Consider the following 12796-nt stretch of genomic DNA (forward strand, 5'->3'; position numbering starts at 1 on the left):
CAGGGAGCGGATATGGTGAGTCAGCATGAATAGAGTTCCACAGACTTTTCTGCACTTTGACCCTGGGTACTAGTTACTTTTCCAAGTTACAACCCTCCTCTCTCTCTGTGGCAAGCAGTTGAGCTAGATGCAGATCACAAATCACTGCTCTCATTAGCCATCTTCTAAATAAAATAATTAATTCCTGGCTCTTATATAGCACTTTTCAGCAGTAGATTTCAAAGTGCTTTACTAAGGAAGTCGGTATCATTAGCCCTATTTCACAGATGAAGAAAATGCTCAATGACTATAAACTGGTAACTACACATAATTGTGCTATAATAACTGGAACACAGAAGTTAATCAACATAGCATCTTAGCCATAGGCCATTGTGCACAATTATAATACCAGGATGAACAAGGACCCTGGATTCATGCTCTATCTTGAGAGAGAGCAATCACGATCTAGAGTAGCTACCCCAGGACTTCTGTAATGTTGGGGACACGTGGCATAAAGGGAGGGACCCTCAAAAAGGGTTGCCTCCCAAGCCTGGCTAGTCCGGTTCAGAGGCCAGGCCACATACTTACTGCATGCATCCGACGAAGCGAGCTGTAGCTCAGGAAAGCTGATGCTCAAATAAATTGGTTAGTCTCTAAGGTGCCACAAGTCCTCCTTTTGTTTTTGCGAATACAGACTAACACGGCTGTTACTCTGAAACCTATACTTACTGTTGCAGCCCGCGAACAGAGGGAGCGAATATGGTAACGGAGCAAACAGGAGCAAGGAGGCGGTCTTGGAATCTGCCAAAAAAGGGACAGGCCACCCGGGCTCCCCACCCCCAGCCCGTTCTCAACATGCCCTCTGCCCGGCCGGGGGAGCAGGCGACGACAGCGCGGTCACTGGGCCCGTCCACCTTTGTCCCGCAGCGCCGAGTGGGGGCACGGGGCGCGTGCTAGGCATCTGCGGGGGCTGGGCAATGCCCGGGCGTCTCCTCCCCGGGGGAATGGAAAGAGAAACAGAGCCCGGCCTCGCTCCCGCTCTCTAGCTGCGCCTCGCCTCCCTCAGCCCGTGCTTAGCGTTACTTCCCCCCGCCTGCGCTCGCCCCCCCCCCCCCCCCGCGCCGCCCTAGTTCCAGGGTTATTTCAGGACACCGCCCGCCTCTCTCGCTCCGAAGCGCTGCAGGAGCCTGCCCGGCGTCTCCCGCGCTCAGACTGGCGTTTGTCAGGTGAGAGCTCCCCCTCCGCGCTTCCTTAGGGGCTGCCCTTTCCCCGCAAGGAAATCGCCCCGCACAGACCAGGGGGAGGCTGCGGCGGGCGGCGTGCAAATAAGTCTTTACAAGCCAGCAATGAGCTGGGGGGCGAGGCGAGGCGAGGCGGAGGGAGCTGCCAGTCGCCACAAGTGGTTTCGATTCAGAAGCCCCTTGGAAAGGTGGGGGGGCCCGGGATGCTGCCGAGCGCTGCACCCGGGGGTGGGCAGGGCCCTTCCAGGGCTGCCTTGTTTTCTGCTCTGGGATCTCAAGTGCAGGGGGGGGGGAAGGGTTGACTTTGCCTTTGCCCAGCTGCTGCGCTAGACTCCTGCAGCTGGGGGCTTTAAGTGCAGCCTCCCCCTGCCTCTCCCAGGTTACAAAGGCTGGAGGCAGAGAATGTGCTGGGAGCTTGGGCCCCCGAGATCTGGGAGTGCTGGGTAGCACAGGCCTTGAAGAGGGGGGCAGTAGGTTCAGCAGACTGCTAGTCCTATTTATTTCACTACCATTCACACTAGCTGTAGCTGGTGCTGGCCTGGGGGGACTCCTCAGAACTTTGCAGCAGACACAGCAAACAGCAAAGGTGCACCCGCCCCAGCTGAATGTGAACTGTTGTGCTGAGACCGGCCCACGATCTTGGCACCCAGCTTCCCATTCAGGGGCTGCTTCAGTTTGTCCTTGCATGAAACGTGAGGCCCTACAGTACTCAGTTTGTAGAGCAGTGTCGAATATGGGGTGGAGGACGGCTTCGGATACCGGCATGGTGATTTGGTGGGGTGGGGGGCGAAATGGCGGGCGCAGGGCTGCTCTGCAGTGCCCTGTGCAGGACTACACGTGGCACTACAGGTGCTCCCTGACTTAGTTTGGAGGCTTTGGCTGTCTGTTTGGGGAAGGATGCCCTAAGCTTGGCATCAGTCTCTAAACAATCAATAGCAATTCAGGCTGTCTGTACCTTTACACAAAGAGAGAGGGGAAAATACCCTTCAGATGCAAATACTGAGTTGCAGCCCCTAGGGCAAGGCTCTTGCCTGTGCTTGAATTACTCTTCCTCTCTCCCAGACTCACTCAGGTACGCTATTGAGATAACGCAGGCAAGCCTTCTTAATTGGCCTGATGGTTCTTGATTGGTCACTGAGTATTTCCTCCTGGCTCCTCTAGGCCTCTGGAGGACTGTCTTGTTGGTTGCCCACTCTAAGTGGATTTACCTTGGACAGAGAGTGTCAGGGTACTGATGCCACCAGCATGGAGCAGAGAAGGCCTGACCGGTCCTGTTACACACCAGTCTCCACAGAACAGGCCCAGGGGCCTGTTCTTGCCACTCCACAGTAAGGCCACGATTCAGGGAAAATAAGCTTGTATTCTGGTGCTGTGAACCCGGCTGGTGTCGTGCACAAAAAGCATGAGGCTGTAATGCCAAATACTGCTGAGTAATGTGAAAGTTATTGCCCTTCATCACCTGCAACCATTTAAGGGGTGCACAGTCTGTTACAAGGTCAAAAGGAGCCCTTAAAAGGCAATAGTGTAATGCCCCACAGCCCATTTGATGGCTAGACATTTTCTCAGTGGTGGACGACCTGGTCTCTTGATGTTGCAGCTTCCAGTTTAGGTATAGTATTGGATATTCCACCCCCTGGAAGTTTTGTGACAATACTGCTCCCAGTCCAACTGTGGAAGCATCAGTTTGTAATATAAACACGAATGAGAAGTCCAGACACCATAGGTCAGGCTGTTGATCGAGGCTATCTATGAAATACCTAAGATAGCAGGTGTCCTGCATCCTAAACTTACATTCTTTTGGATTAGTGGTGAGCTCCACCTCCTGCAGTGATTGTAATGCAGAGGCCACCTGTACCGGATGTGACTGCCAGGTCATACTAAAATTAAATACATCATCCAAATAGGCTGCTACAAACTGGCTGTGATGGTGTAGGACTCAGTCCATAAGCCTCTAGAATGTGATAGGGGCCCAGGCAGTCCAAAAGGCATGGTCGTAAACTGAAAAAGCCCAAGATGTGTGGCAAATGCTATCTTTTGTTTGGAATCTGGGGTATTTGCCAGTACCCTTCGTTAAATCAAGTGTGGTGATACATTTAGCCTTCCCAGGGTGTTTGAGGAGTTCATTAATGTGTGGCACTGAGTAGGCATCAAACTGTGATGCTAAGTTAAGCCTCAGAAAGTCCATGCAAAATCAGGTGATCCCATAGGGTTTGGGAACCAAAGCCACCAGGCTACACCAAGGCTACATCTAGGACTCCTCAATGATGCCAGGGTCTAATATGGCCTGTACCTCCTGCTCAGGAATGCAATAAGTTGCATGTTCAGGCCTTACCTCTGGGCAGGTTTAAAGTCAGTGTTTCAGTAGATGTGTTCACCTTGACTGAGAATGGGTGGAGAATACCGTGTCGTAGTGGGTCAATATGTTTCTGGCTTGCCAGCGTAAGCTTAGGAGTAAGACTTTCTGCTATCCGCACATCTTCAGCGCCTCCTGGCTCTTGTATCTGGGGGTCCAGATGCTCAGGGAGACCCCTGGGATCTGTGAACAAGCCTTCCTGTGCCTGCCACAGTTTTAACTCTATTTACATGGAATATCTGGTGTTTCTTCTTTTTGTCTGGACAGTGAATTTCATAATCAACTTTTCCAACTTGCCTGACAGCCTCATAGGATCCTTGCCATTTGGCCAGGAGTTTGCTGTCTGGGGTGGGGAGGCATAGCAGCACATGGTGTCCTGGCTGGAAAAAACCCTCCCAAATTCCTTTATTATAGTGTTAGGCCTGGGTTTTTTGGGCCCACAGGAGCATCTCCTTCACAAATTGTCCTACTCGTTTGAGCTGCTTGCACAGCTGTAGGAGGATATGCTGTTGTAAGGCCAACAGATCCCAGTCGTTGACGGGCAGGATTGAACCGGGGACCTCTGGAGCTTAGTGCATGAGCCTCTACCGCATGAGCTAAAAAGCTTAGTGTGTGAGCCTTTACTGCACGAGCTAAAAGGCAACTGGCTGTAGAGCAGTCTCTCACTCCCCCTGCCCTCCACTAGAGGGGACAGAACACCACACCTAGGAGGTGTGTGGGTCACACATAACATGTTTTGAGAGCATGATTGCTGCTCTTCCCAGGGCTCTTTAAGGAGGTCCAGGAGTCCTTGAGACTGTCAGCCACAGAACAGTTCAAAGGGCAAGAAGCCTGTTGAGGCCTGAGGTGGTACTTGTATGGCAAAGAGAAGATAAGGAAGTAGCTGATTCCAAGCATTGGGGTCCATCATCATAAAATTTCTTCAGGATTTGCTTAATGGTCTAGTTAAACCTTTCCACCAAGCCATCAGTCTGGGGCTGGTATGCTGAAGTTTGGAGGGATCTAACCTTAAGATGCTGTCATATGTCCTGCATTAGGTGGGAGGTGAAGCTACTCCTTTGACCTGTGAGGACTTTGGTAGGCAAGCCTACTTGTGCAAAAGGCAGGACTAACTCCTTGGCTATGGCCTTGGCTGTTACTGAGCAGAGGTGAACTGCCTCCAGAGTAGCAAGTTGCATAATCTACTACTACCACCAAGACATACTGGTGCTCCCTTGCATTTTTTTCAAATGGCCCTGCTACATCCATCCCCACTGCTCAAAGCAGGGTACTTATGAGTAGTAAGGGGATGAAGGGAGCCAGGAGGTGTCCCTCACATACTACTTGTTGGTAGTTGGAACAGATTGCACAAAAGTTTGCCACCTCCTTGTGGCCAAGAGTTTATCTAGCACCCTTTCTAGAGTTTTATTTCTGCCTAAGTGACTGGCAAAGGGGGCGCAGCATGCTAGTCACAATACTTCTTTTCAAATTCTTTGGGGCACCAGAAGCTAGAGAGGTATCTCACCTGTCTGGGAGTTTTTCTCCACACAGTAAAGTGAATTATTTTGTTGTTCAAAGTGGGGAAATTGGGAGACCTGAGCCTTCTGCACGATGATTCTGTTAACCAATGCAAGCCAAGTGTATGCCTCTCTAAAGCTGTCATCTCCTTTTTACTCCTGAACCAGATCAAAGATTCTAGCTACTACTCTTGAGTCAGTGTTAGGAAGAGCATTGCCCTAAGGTGCTTCTGTTGGGCTGCCAGACAGCTCATCAGATGCAAAGGCAGTTTGCAACCAGTCCTTCCTGTCTAGTTGTCACTGTTTCAGAGTCTTCTTGGCTTACAATGAGCCATCACAAAGGTCAGATACAGGAATCGGAAAGATGTCAGACAATCAGACTGAAGTGGCAACTGGGTTCTCTGGGTGATGCAGTAGTAATGAGGACAAATGTTGCCAAACCCTTCTGATTATTACTTCCCACAGCAAGTTGGGGGGTTATACTAACTTGAAATCTTACAGCCTGTTTCCCTGTATTCAAATGTATTTGTGCTGGGTGGTAGGCTTGAGTGTCCCTGTGGATACACATCACATGCACCTGGTCATCCTCTTGCTACTCTTCTGGATCCAATAGGACCTCTTGGATCAGGGTTTGGGGTCACCCAGAGTCTGTTAGCCCTGCCATTGTTCAGCTCCCCAAGTGCTACTGGAGCTAAAACTGTCAAGTGCAAAGCCACAGTTCACAGAATCACACTCCATGAGGGGCACAAGTGTCTGGCATGCCCTGGCTTCCCACAGCGGGAACATAAGAATGGCTAAGCTTGGTCAAACCAATGGTCCATCTAAACTAGTATCCTGTCTGATTGTCCAAATAGGGGAGGCTTCTTGGCCAGTCCTTGGCCTGCTCCTCATGTGGGACTCCATGCAGTTCCTCTTTGGTAGTTCTTGTGGTGGTGTTGTGGGAAGTCCTCTGGGTTTCACTGGCAGTCATTTTGAGACTTCCCTGGGAGCCCCCTAGCCCTTTTCTGGTACCCCGGATTAACTCCTGCTTCACCAACCTGGGCCATCCACCCTGGCTGGACCAATCTGCTGTCATAAAGTCTTCAATGTATTGGGATTGTATTTACATACCCAGGTTGACAGGTTTGAATGATGGTCGGCAAAATATCTGGGTACAGTTTGAGTGCCATTGACCCCACAATCTCCGCTGGAGAGCAGGAAGCTGGCCAGAGCCAGATGATGACCCTCTTTTAGCCCTGGAGCCACAGCCGGGGTCATGGCTCTGGTGAGCAATTGTCCAGAATCAGTTGTAGTACATCACAGCTGATACTCCTAGTTGGCTGAGGATGGCGGCTTCCAGGGTATCCTAGTCCTTCACAGCTTCATAATCTAAGGCCCGGTAGGCTTCTGGGTTTTCCCTAGTTAGAAAAGGGCCTAGTTGTGCAGCCCAGGTGGTCTTCTCCCATTGGGCAGCATGGGCTACCTGCTCAAACTAACAAGATATGCCTCTGGGGTCTTCAGCAGGCCCAGTTTGGAAAAGGTGATAGCTGGTGCCAACAGAGTCACTTCAGATGGGGGGTGGCCAGTGATATGCTCCAGTATTGCTTCCTGAAACTGCTGCTGCGAGAGCTTGAGGAACATATTTTGATGCTGTTGGTTGGCTTACTGAGCGTACTGCTGCCCTTCCAGGAAAAGCTCCTGGGCCTCTGGCTGGGCCTGCTGCTGCTGAGCTAGGAATCATATGGTCTCCTCCATGGTTCGTCCTTACAGGAAAAGTGGGAGTTGACCCCACCTCTTGTACCAAGTTGTGGGAGACACGGCTGCTCTATAGTGCTCTTTTGAGGGCCGTGCGTGATGCTCCCTGCTTTAATCTGAAAGCTGTCTGCGTAGGGCAGGATAGCTTGTGGGGTAAGCTTGGTGTCAGTCTTCAAATAATCAAGTAACAAAACAGGAACTCAGGATTCAGCTGGCTGAACCTTTAAACAAAGAGGAACCCCTCTCCCCTCAAATGCAGCACTCTTAAGGCAAGGCCTTGGCCTGGACCCGAGTTCTAGGTTAGCCCGGAGGAGTTCTTCCTCTGTCTCAGTCTCACCTAGGTGTGCTCCTGAGCAAAAGCAGACAAGCCTTGTTAACTGGCCTGCTGGTTCTCCTCCTGCCTCTTCTAGGCCTCTGGAGGCCTATCTTGTTAGTTGCCCCATCTGAGGAGATTTTTCTTGGGTAGGGAGTATTGAGGTGCTGATGCCTCCAGCAAGAAGCAGAGAAGGCCTGACAGACCCCATCACAGGAAACAGTGAAAACTCCCCTTTCACCTCTTTTAAAATCAAACCCTGCTTTTCACTGACTTTTGTCATTTGCTAAGTGTATCATGAGACATCGTTTACTTCAAGCAGCTTCCTGCTGATTGTGTGGCTTCCCTCCATCCCAGAAATTTCTTAAATCACCAGTCAGGTGGTTTTGTTAATGCTAGAGTAAGGATCTTCTGTGTTTAGTTTCTCCAAGTCTCTTAGTTTAGCAAATATTTTTTATTTTTGTGACCGTGTCTTTGTAAACAAAATAATCCTCAAATGTGAGCTACTTTTTTTTTAAACAGAGTATCCCTTTCTGTATATTCTGTGATACTGTGTATAATTTAGTAGAATAGCAGTGCTTCTTTCCAAAGGACCATATTTTTCTTGGTTGTTTTTGCTTTGTGTGAGTGGCAGCTTAAGTTTAACTAAAAGTTGCAGCTGAACAAGACCATCATTTTAAAGATTTTGAAAAAGTGTTAAGTTCATGTCACAAACCAACATGTAAATGTAGAGTTGTGTAATTGAAGGTAATACTGTGTGATCATTTAACAAATGAAGTCCTTTGTGAATGTTTCCATTAATGTACTGTGCAATCTCTATAATGACATAGTATGTCACTGGCACTTCTGGGTTTGAAGGATAATCAATGCCATTAAAAATACATGTACAAGTGGCCTCTTGGTGAGTGTGGTGGCCAAGACAGTACATTTTGGCAACAATATATGTTTGAGTCATGTGTTTCTCTAGTAATTACTTCTGAAGAATTGACATAAGACTTAATAAGGAAAAAAATTGAAAACTCAAGACAGAGAAATGACGTAACTTGTTCAAGGTCCCACAGAAATCCATGGCAGAGCTGAGAAGAAAAATCAGATTCCCTGACTGTCATATGTCTTTACCACAAAACAAATCTCCCTTCAGTAATGACAGATCCTACTCCTATTGAAGTCAGTAGCAAAATGCAGTAAAGGCAGTCCTTATGCACTAGAGACGCTTATGAATAGCTGAGAGATTTGTTTTCTATACAACAGAAAGAGGAAACAAATCTGAAAAAGAATATACCAGTCATCTGGCTTTGACCACTAGAAAAAGCGTTCAGACTAGAAGAGGGAGGCTTTCAGGTTCTAAATAGTCCTCATGTGTTCTGGAGAGAATATTGGTGCCACAGGAGAAAATCTAGCTAAATGGTGGAAAGTTGATTGTCCGATTGTACATACTACAGCAAGGGTGGCCAACCTGTGAATCCGGAGCCACATGCGGCTCTTCAGAAGTTAATATGCAACTCCTTGTATAGGCACCGACTCTGGGGCTGGAGCTACAGGTGCCCCAACTTTCCAATGTGCCAGGGGGTGCTCACTGCTCAACCCCTGGCTCTGCCCCCTACCTTGAGCCTGCTATGCCCTCGCTCCTCTCCCTCCCTCTCAGAGCCTCCTGCATGCCACGAAACAGCTGATCAGGAGCTGCAGGGAGGGAGCGGAAGATGCTGATCAGTGGGGCTTCCGGTGGATGGGAGGCACTGGGAGTGGGAGCTGATGTGGGGGGCTGCTTACATATTACTGTGGCTCTTTGGCAATGTACACTGGTACATTCTCAGCCTCAGGTTGGCCACCCCTGTACTACAGCAACTATGAGGTGTTGCAGAATAGAAGGTGGGATGTATTCTTGGTAAAGAGAGGCAATGTGGATGTCATTTGTAGGAATGTATGAGGTCAGAGACTTATATATTAAAGAAAAATTGTTTTCAAAGAAACAATGGAGGGAAGAAAATATAGCAAGGGACTAAGGCTAGGTCTGCACTACAGACCTATATCAGCATAACTACGTTTCTCAGGCGTGTTAAAAAAAAAAATCCATGACTAGGGCCGGATTTACACCTTACATGCCCCTAGTTGCAGCATCTTCAGCGACCTTCGTGTTTTCCGTAAAAATGAAACTTAACTTTTAGGTGCTCCTAGAATGCTGGGGCCCCTAGGCACGTGGCTACTCTGCCTAATTGGAAATACTGCCCTGTCCATGACCCTCCCTGAGCAATGTAGTTATACCAACCTAACCCTCTGTGTAGACAGTGCTGTGTCGATGGGAGAGTTTTTCTTGTTGGCATGGCTACTGCCTCTCAGAGGCGTGGATTAACTAAGCCAATGGGAGAAATTCTCCAGTTGGCATAGTAGCATCTTTACTAAAGCGCTACAGCATGCAGTTGCAACGCTGTATGTGAAGACAAGCCCTGAGAGACTGAATGAAAATTACAGAGGAAAAACAGGACATCTTCAGGTTCTACATCTCTGTGGTTGATAAGCCTCTTACATAAGATATTTTGAAACTTTTAAAAAGGGAGAACTAAGCTTTACCAAAGGGATATTTGATTTAGTTGGGGATTGGTCCTGCTTTGAGCAGGGCGTTGGACTAGATGACCTCCTGAGGTCCCTTCCAACCCTGGTATTTTATGATTCTGTTATATAAGACTCATTGCTCCTATAGCTAAGAACTTAAAGCAGAAAAGTGTGTTGAGTAGGAAAAGTTCAAGATTTCTGTCATTGTATCAATGAATTTAAAGTGAAAATCTGCTACTTCCACTATTCAGTGATATGGGACAATTGGCATGAAGCTTTGAACAAGATAAATGAAAAGCCATTGTTAGATGTGAAAGAACACATCAGAAATGGCATGGGGGAATATTAGGGAAATGGTAGAACAATTGTCTTCGTTTATGAAGGAAATCTCTTGCAAGCAGAAGCTGGCCTAGTGAAAGGGAACAAGGAGAACATGATTATACAGCAGTACAGTTCAGGGTAAAAGATTAACTGAAAGGCTCTTTGAGGAAGAACTTTGGGAAAGAAATGAAATCCAAGGAAATTTCTTTGAGCATGGTGGAGAACTCTTACTAGGCATCCCAAAAAGAGGAATTTCTAAAGGAAATCTCTGATCTCATTGTCCATCATTAGGCAAGTTGAAAAAGGATTCACAAGACAGAAGTATTCAGAAAGCAGCTGGAAGCTGAGAATATGGAGCTGTAATGTGTCCTTCAAGAGACCAAGATATGCCTTGGGGATAAAAAAGGTAAAATGATCTTGACTCCATGGGAGATCAACCAGATCAAGGCAGAAACAATGAGGAAACTTGTAGAATACATATGGTTAATAATAGAAAAGGAATAGGAGATGGGTCTAGCCAAGAGGAAACACAAGCCTATAATGGAGTCCTTGCAAACCTTGCTGGAGACATACAGGAGCTGGGCTGAGGTACTGAAGTTGCAAGAGATGAGGTGGAACCACCATGATATGGAGATGGAACTCAGCCATGCTAAATGGATGGCAGCTAATTTTCAAAAGCAAAGCTCAAAAAAATCTCATACGGTGACTGTTGCCAGGCTATCCAAGTTCAACTGGATGATGTTTTCTGGCCCAGTGAAGATGTGGAAGAGAAAATCACCACAGATGAATGGTGAAACAGCTTAATGTAGGCAATACTGAATGTGCTCAGGGCTATTGTCAAGCAGTCCAAAAAGGCTGCGAGCTGGGGGGAAAATAGCTGATCCAGACTTATTTGAGGGACGATCTTCTCTAATCTAAGGACAAAATGTTAAAGAGCAAAAATTGAAACTCCAGCAAAAGATACTGCAGAGAGACACAATTTGGAGGAAACATAAAGAATGGGTAGGGAATTACAAGGAAAATATTGCCAAACAGGGTAAAGCAGCTGTGGTAAAGGCTGAGATCCAGTGGTTGCAGGAATGTACAAATCTTACCAAATGCTAACCTAAGGGCAGAATGACGGAATGGGGAGACAGAATATGTATTAATTGAGGCAAAACTAATTAATGCTAAAATAATACACTGGGCTAGTGTGTGTTTGACCTTGTTTCCCTCTAGTTGCTGATTGTTGTGACTATAAAGCTTATTACTGTTTCACAGATAGAGGAGTGTTTCTTTAGAGCAAGGGTGAGGGTCTTCTGCTTTTGGCACTACACAGCAATAACATACCTGCAGTTGACCTGTTTCAACTGATTTGGGCTCGCACGGCTCTGGCTACAGAGCTATAAAATTGCAATGTGGATGTGCAAGTTCAGACTTGGGTTCTCCAACAACCCAGTCACATCTAATAACATGGTGCTTGTAGGGCCAGGTGGCCTAGTGGTGGGTGAGCCTGACTTTCAGCTCTTTGTTTCCCTGGTCAAGGTGCATCAGTCTTTCAGGCAGTGGGGGTAGGGGGACCCAGGCCCTCCACTCCACCAAGTCCCAGCCCAGGGCTCTTAGTTAGTTGACCCCTGAATGGGTGGCACTTCAAGCAGGGAGTCTAAATCCATTGCCCTGAGCTACTTCCTAACAGAGTCTCTTCAATTTGGGGCATGGCCCCTGTATTCCAATTTACTGGAATGGCTTGCCTCCTGTGGTGCCCTCTCATGGATCTTGGATGGCACCTTGCTGTGGTTCCAGGCTCTTTTGGGTGGGGTAGCCATAAGTTTGCTGGAGCCCACAATATCTTTGGGCTGCAGTCACCCAGTTACCTCAGTTGCCAGAAGCTCCTAGGTCTGCCTCCCTTGGCTGGGAGACAGAATGTGCTCCCTGGTGTCTGCCTTGGCTGACAAGATGGTGGCCCTTCCAATCAGGTAGGGAAGTAGTTAGCTCCTACCTCTTCACCCATGAGCCCTGAACTGGGGTAGGCTCTCTCCTTTTCTGCTCCCTCCAGGCCTGGCATTGGCTGCAGGTATAACGAGGCGGGGCTGACTGGGTCCAAAGGTTCTCCTTAACCCCTGCTGTGCTGGTGGGCAGTTTCTTTGCTTCATCACATACCTATTGCACTATCTAGGGGTATATTGCATAAACTTCTGAGTAAGTTCTAAGTCTTTATTGAAGAGCTAAACGTAGGTAATATTGTTTGAGCCAAGATTAGTTGCATCATATTGTCAGCAATGTTGTTAGTCTACATTTGGATGTTAATAGGTGAGGTATGGCGCCTGTGAAATTTAAGGTCTAGACTTGTAAATTCTTGGTATTAGTGCAATAAATTTAGGATGTTGAAGAAACTGTTAATGGAGAGTCAACGCTTTCTTTTTAGATAAATAAGAAACTGTTTGTTTAGTTCCATTTCTCATAATAAAGTGGCTAACAATATTTCCACAGTGATAAAAATCTGTGATAAAATGACATTATTCAAGGAGTGGTTAACTATTGTGCATAGAACTGAGATTTCAGCCACAATACTTTTTATGACCTTACATATTTTGCTTTTCTTTGCTATAGAGTTGCATTTGCTTCAAAGTACAATGAGGTTTCTTGGCTTAGAACTCATGTTATAATTGGTTTCTAGAGCTTTCTTGGTTTGACCTAATTGGACATTTTGAAAGGTGGTCAAGGCATGCAGTAGGGTTTTGCCAGTTTTCCATCAGTGATTAATAAAGCTCATTTGGAGGATCTATTAGAGTTCTGAAAAGAAGATATTGAAGCAGAAATGTTATAAAAA

General features: G+C 47.3%; 1 protein-coding gene across 5 annotated transcripts in view; it reads left to right on the plus strand.

Moving 5' to 3' along the window:
• The first annotated feature begins 1110 nt into the window (after positions 1–1110).
• The window catches only part of THRB (thyroid hormone receptor beta), a 316316-nt gene continuing 304630 nt past the window's right edge, over positions 1111–12796 (plus strand). For 3 of the 5 annotated variants that reach the window (XM_048838575.2, XM_075125745.1, XM_048838580.2), the window contains exon 1: positions 1111–1205. The gene's annotated coding sequence lies outside the window, so the exon portion shown is untranslated. The remainder of the gene's footprint in view (positions 1206–12796) is intronic. The other 2 variants (XM_048838576.2, XM_075125744.1) reach the window with 1 other exon arrangement.

Source organism: Caretta caretta, chromosome 2 (genome assembly GCF_965140235.1).
Source record: "Caretta caretta isolate rCarCar2 chromosome 2, rCarCar1.hap1, whole genome shotgun sequence".
Lineage (NCBI taxonomy): Eukaryota > Metazoa > Chordata > Testudines > Cheloniidae > Caretta > Caretta caretta.